Source organism: Palaemon carinicauda, unplaced genomic scaffold (assembly GCF_036898095.1).
Source record: "Palaemon carinicauda isolate YSFRI2023 unplaced genomic scaffold, ASM3689809v2 scaffold677, whole genome shotgun sequence".
Taxonomy (NCBI): Eukaryota; Metazoa; Arthropoda; class Malacostraca; order Decapoda; family Palaemonidae; genus Palaemon; species Palaemon carinicauda.
Window position 1 is genome coordinate 70,257 of NW_027171957.1, and position 7,244 is coordinate 77,500.

The following is a 7,244-nucleotide window of genomic DNA, read 5'->3' on the forward strand; positions in this document are numbered from 1 at the left end:
TTGAACTGAGCTAGTGTTACCATGGTAACACTTAATCAAAAGAAGTCACACCTAAGAAGGATGATCTCTTCTCCTTTTAATTGACAGTCCCAGTCAATTAGCTGTTCATCGTAGAATTAGACGGTAGGTTAAATATTCTACCTGGCGTCACCACATATTGCTTCAGATCATGGACTTGCCTAGCATAGTGTTTGTAGAACACTCTGGATGATTCTCACCCTTTACATGTGCGAGGACATGTGAGGTCCCAAACCATTAACTGTTTACCACAGTAATTAAGGGGCAGGTTTCAATACACTACCTGCCGCCACTACGAAGTGTTTAAGTTCATGCACTTGTTTTGCATAGTGTTTGTAAAACACTCTGGATGATTTCCATCCAGTGTTTGAACGAAGATGCTCAAAGTCTATATGCTGAAAGAAGTTCAGTGATGAAGCAATCTTTCTCGGATCATGACCTGCGGGAGTACTGTCCGGATCCGCTCTACGAATAAAGTAGGTTAGCTTCGCCCTTAGTTGTTTTAGGGATAAATTTGATCCAGAAGTTTCTCCTTTAAAGAGCTGTCCTCCCCTGAAGTCTGAAGTTCTACGAAGATAGACCTTTAGACACTCTACAGGACATAGAGAGACATCTTCCTTCAGAGGACAGATTCTCCAGGGACCCCACCTCTTAGTGGGTAGCTCGTTTTAAGCGAGAAAGGATGGATCAGGAAAAAGATTCAGTTCTCCCAATTCCGTGAACTGAATGTGACCCTCATCTCTGGATAGGGCCACTATTTCACTAACTCTAGCCCCAGAGGCTATAGAAAACAGAAAAATAACCTTTTGGGTTAGATCCTTAAGAGAACAATCTTCATTGTTCACAGATGAGGCATAATGTAAGACCTTGTCCAAAGACCAAGAGATGGGCTTTGGTGGTACTGTGGGCCTAAGCCTAGCACATGCCTTCAGAATCTTATAAAAGATTTCATTCGCCAGATCCACTTGAAAGGCATATAGGAGAGGCCTAGTCAAGGCTGACTTGCACGTATTTATCGTATTGGCCGCAGACCTTGGCTATGAAGATGGACAAAGAAGGACAGACAGAAGTTCATTGAAATTTGGTCCTTTTGCTTTGACAAACGCAACCCACTTTTTCCAGGAAGACTCATATTGTCTTCTAGTTGACTCAGCCTTGTATTCTTCTAAGAATTCTATATTGCCTTCTGAGATCCCAAACCTTTTTCTAACCGCTAGAGCAAGAAAATCATGAAATGAAGACTATATGAGACGTTCGATTGTGACGTCTTATTATCGCTTCGGTGTCCCAGATCAGTCGTAAGGAGTCTGATCTGATCTGTGTGGAGGGGGCTTCCCCACCCATGAAAGGACCAGCAGAGTCTTGGGACTTTCGTGCTTTAATTTTTGTTAGAGAAGCGATTAAGGAGGGACCAATCTCAGTCTTTTTTTATCTCTTCAAGCGTTTGATGCGTGTTTTCTCCAGGCTCTTAACGCATCTTTCCGGTGTGCTCTTTGCATCAGGTCTGTCGCTATTGCGAACTAGGGAAAGTTTAGCGCTTTTCCCTGTTGGCATTTTGGAAATCTGACTGATTACCTGAGTCTCTTGACAGACCTCGCGAGCTCCTTTTATATTCCCAAGGGAAAGGAGAGTTGATGTGACTGAGGGCTTCGATGGTTTTTTAACCATAGAAACCCTTGAGCTGGAGAAAGTCGAGACTTCTAGAAGCTTATCTTGCATCCGTGATGTCCCAGGAACCGGGTCATCTCTTCGAATGCACAATGGCCAGACACTTTGGGTGCTGCCCACCCTAGCCTCTCGATCAGGTATATTAATACCTGAACTATTTCTAGGCTTGACTTTGACGTGACTAAGTTCGTCAATCCTATGAAGATACTTAGGACTGTGTCCGACACATATCTTTCCTAGGATGAATGTTACTCTCTGTAACATGAATTCTAGATAGGAGGAAGGGGGCTGGTTGACTAGAAGGTTCCGAAGGACACCTTTCAGGTCTGACAAGACTACGAACACCCCTAATTGGAACAAGGTCCATATGTTCAGAAGGACATTCAGAACTTGCTGTTTTTTATGAACTTGTTGAGTGGCGACAAGTTCAGAATGACTCAGAGATTTCTTGAGTCCATCTCGTGAACACAAAACCGCCTTCCCTGGAACACGATGAGCTGTAGTTTTCTTACCACCTGTATGCTCTATAGCTCTCAGGTATACTCCTCCAGGAGGGTTTTGAACTGTAGGAGAAGGTAAGGAAATGATGGTAGGGACATTTCTGTTTCCCATCAAAGGCTCATCTTGAATAGGCTTTGGACCGAAGGATCGAAGGTCCTGCGATCCTGAGGGAATGTTCCTCCTAGCCGAAGCGTCTTTATGCTTCGAATAGTCAGTAGACTTAGACTTTTGACCATCTGCCTGTAGCATCATGGTCACTGGAATAGTGGGATGTTGTTGAGCAGCCCGGATCTTTCCAGCATTTTCGATCTTCTTTTTAGGTTGGGCACCCACAACCATGGAAGATTTCCTCTTTGAAGGAATGCCCCATTTTTGGAGAAGGCTTATGTTCTCCATGGTGGCGTTCTTAATTTAATTACTTCCCTAATGACCTCGTGTGGGAAGAGGTCTTTACCCCAGATGTTGGAAGATATTAGCTTCCTTGTTTCGTGTTTCACTGTTGCAGCAGCGAACACAAACTCTCTACATGCTCTCCTAGCCTTCATAAAGGCATAAAGGTCCTTTACCAAGGTAGCCATATGCATTTTGGCTATGACCATGAGCATGTCTGGGGTATTTTCGTAGGTTGAACACAACTCTATGTAGTTTTGTAGAGAAAGGGATGTCGCAAGTCTCTCCTTTGACTCATGTTCATTATACAAGAGCAACTCAGACAATTTAGGGAGACATACATTGAAATGTTGACTTGCGACGTCCTTGTCTAATTTTCCTACTGAAAATGTCAAATGGACTTTCTTCCAATTCTTTTCCTGTCCGGGAAAAGCTGGTGACAAATGCTTGCACTCATTGAGTGTGGGACATGGCTTACCCGCCTCTACCGCTTTGGCAACAGATGTAAATGCCTTCCCCATAAAGGGGAATGAGAGAGAAGTAGGGGCAAGAAAGGAAGGGTGTCTATTATTCAGTGAGAATACCTTCGACTCTCAATATCCCGCCTTTTTTAGACTACCTGAAAGGATAGTCTGTGCCTTATCATGGTCAAGATTCATGACCTCCTTTGGTTCCGTTCCTTTCCTTGACTTTGGTTCGTACTTCAGTCGAACCCAACAATTAGGGAAAGCATCAAAGCTTGGCCAAAATTTAATTTTGTCCAAAGGAACTGCACCTATTTTCTCTGAGATGTAGAGATTGCCATTTGAAATCGACATCTGCTCCGCAAACCTCCAGGGACTGGTTATGGAGCATGTTGGTAGGTCTTGATTCATGGGTCGTTTGACTGACCCCTGAGAAGCTTTACAAGGCTCTATCTTGCGTTTTACTTCCTGCTTTTCGTTTTGTTTACAAAAGCTCTCTATCTGATTCTTCAGCTGGATACATAATTGTACCACATTATCCAATAGAGGGGTAGAAGACGAAAATGTCGACATCGATGGCTCTATAGCCGGAATAGGCGGAGGAAATTCCGACACAACATTTTTCTCTTTCTGGCCGTCAGGGGATGTAGTTGGCTCCTGAGGCACTACTATTTCCTCACTTGCTTTCGGAAATAGTAGCTTACGCATCCTATCATTAGGTAGGAAAGGTCCCGGAGAGATCTTTTGGAAGCCTCTCACCCAGTTGCGTAATTTATATTGAGCTGTATCTCTAGTCTCCGTAGACTTGGGATTTTCAAAACCTTCAGACATTAATATCCGACATATATTTCAAACATGTGGGTTCTAATAATGTAGGGATCCGGAAAAAATATTGCAGGGGGCATGAAACCTGCAAGTATTATGACCGTAAAAATACTTACTCTTGGCCTTGCAGAGGACTGCAGCATAAGGTATCTGGTGTTCCTCCTGTAAAGAAAGGAAAACCAAATGAGTATACAAGGGATTATCTCCTTGATAATCAACATGCAAATGTCATCTACAACAGAATAGCTTAGGATAGTAAGCTATAAAGGGATAGTAGGAGTTACATACTTGTGTACCCTTGTGAGCAAATGCTGTTACCTCCCCTCAGTATTAACTACATGGAGATTTCTCTATTGAGTAACTCCAAGTAGAAGGGGTCTTACCCCTAGAGGTAGAGAAGTATCAAAGCACTGTCCCAAAATAATGTTAACACTGTGGGGTCAGGATGACTGATTCTCGATCGGAATATTGAAGAAAACTATTCATTCAATATATGAGCCGTACCAGCGGAATGCTCGTGCAAGGGCACCCAAGGTATGTCAGAAAATACTACTGTATAATGGTACTGCAGTTTTCTAATTGCAGTAAGTCTATACTGCAATTTGGTGGCTACTGTACATCATGTATTGTAGTCTAGTCATTATGCTGCCTTCATAGTAGCATATGACAGTACGGTCCATCTAGCATGAAGCCAGCTGGACTAAGAAAAATAAAGACATATATTTGTATATCCCACTCAGCCTATTTGCTGTAGTCTTCCTACTATATTAAAATATAGAGTATCCTGATCAGGGAGACTCAAGGATAAAGGCTCTACCCTTTAAGGGTTAGGAGTGTATTATTCCTGCCTTGAAGTGTTTAATATTGTTGGGTAATCCTAATACTGATTTCTAATCAGGATATTGAAGAAATCATATTCATTCAATATAGGATTGGGCTCAGTAAATGCTTGTGTTGGATATCCAAGATATATTGGAAATAACTACTAGTATAAAATATATAGTAGTTTTCTATCTACAGTATATTCTATACTGCAGATATACTGGCTACATGTATAACATATACAGTAGTTCAGCCAGCATGTGCCAGCATAGCTAGGTCTTGCCGGCATATCCGGCATGCTAGCTAGGGAGAGAGAGAGAGATAGCATGGAATAAATGTACCATTCAGGCTTCCATGCAGCTACAGTACTATTGCCGGCAAGGTGCCGCCGACACACTGCCGGTCGGCAAGCCTCCGGCAGTACCAGTACAGTCGGTGTGCTGCCATCTGAGTCAGCACTATCTGTGCCGGCCTGGCCGGCAGTACCCCGGCAACAGGACCTGTAGTAGCAGTCCAAGGGAGGACTGAAGCACCTTGGGGACAGAAGGGACTTCCCACTCACGGCCATCATGGCCGCCGGCAGCCGCCAGCTACCGTCAGCCATCTTGGCCGCCGGCTGAGCCGGCAGTTGCCGGCAGCTGCCAGTTGTCGGCAGCCATCTTGGCTGCCGGCAGTCATCAGCTAACGGCAGGGACCATAGCAGCCGGCAGATGATGTGGATAGCGGCAGTATGCCCTGCCGTCAGCCAAAGTCATGGCTAGAGAGGTAGTCTGGCTGGCTCCGGCAACATACCGGCAATGGTAAGGTTGCAAGATGCCGGCCTAAAGAAAGACAATGGCTCAGCCATCAAAAGTGGACAGAGGGGTAGGGAGCAGGGTCCTGTAACGAGTGTGAAAGGAACTGGCAAAATTTTCAGTCCTACCACCTGTTAAAAGAAACTCTGTTTCAGTATTGGTAGGATCCCAGGTGACAGGAGAGACTAAGTTCTCTATCCCAGAGATTACCGACACAGTTAAGGGGACGGCGGCACTGCCGCCTCCTCTCAACAAAGGAGAAACAGAGTTCCAGTGCCACGTTATCCTAGGGTAATGAATATCACTCTTCAGCCTAGAGTACTGTGGCACAGGACTAGTCTTTTAGTCGCAAGGAGAAGATGGTATCCTACCATAACTTCGAGTGAGGCTAGGGAGGGCTAACCTCCATAGCCGGCCACCTAGCCGGCAGGGGAATGATGGTATCCTACAACCCATTCGCCGTGCTGGCAGGTCGCCAACATAAGACTAAATACTCTGAGATTCTGACTAAATCCTAAAACCTGCTGGTATACCACAACCAACGGTTAAGGGAAGAGGCAGGAAAAACCCTAGGTTAGCCAAGGGTGAATAAAATTCAAGGCACGGCTATTAAGGTTGTAGCCTGAGGCTACACTCAAAGGGAAAGAGATTACCCTTAAATCTCCGAAGAGACGTGTAATGTTTCATAACATTCTGGGAGGTATCAGTCTCCACTGAAGGAAAACAATACACGAGGGTAACCGGGGAATGTCTGAACGTAGAGTAAAACCTCTAGGTTAGGTTACCTAGGATAGACGAGATCTCGGATACCTAAATCACCGAAACTCTAACTTTACGATCGACAGAGAAAAAGGAAAAAATTATGCACATTATCAAATCTTTACAAGAATAATTGCCTAAATAGCTAATTAATTAAAATAAATAAATAAGGCTATTTAAAACTGGAAGTCGTTCTGCTATCTAAATAACACATGCCTAACGAACGACGGCGCCCATGGCGCCTCAAATAACTGGCCTAGCTCTTAGGCACAATAAAATACTTAAATTTCATTGTGAAACAGGAGCTAAAATATACTCATAGTAAAGACCCGATACTCAACTTTCCAGAGCCGGAAGAAGATGGAGAAAGCATAATAATAATCCTGTAAAACGATCGAAAAGTTAGATCACCAGGGAATACCACCGAGCGCAATCGCTACAAAAAAAGGAATGTCCGCCATCGTGGGAATGGCGCTGTTGTATTCTCAATAGTAATACGAGAACGGGGATAGTCTTTGGACGGCTCCCTTTTATTTTGCCACACCTCCTCGAAGCGTAAAACGCTATTAGGGGTGCAGATTGCTATGCGGCGTCTCAAGAATACGTCCTCTGATATTATGCGATATCCTTAGGAGAAATTTTAAGGATATTCGTGCCAGGAGATAGAATTCTGGATAGCTAAAGGTAAAATTCTCTGAGAATATCGCTGTAATACATATATCCCTTAGGAAGCTACTTTAAGGAACTTCCATCAGGACGACATGGCTTGAGCCCAAAAATTTATATATATATCATCAATCCTCGCACTTCTTTGACTGATATCGGTAATTACCCTCCTCCTCCCATTCGAACAATCCTAACGATGTCTTGGTTGTTCAAACGTCAGGCCGCCTTTCAACCTCTCAGGGCAAGAAGGACATGATGTATCCAAGTCGGGTCTGGCTAGGCGACACCAGTTTTGTTGCTGGATGTACATATACCTGTCGAACTCCGGACTATGTTC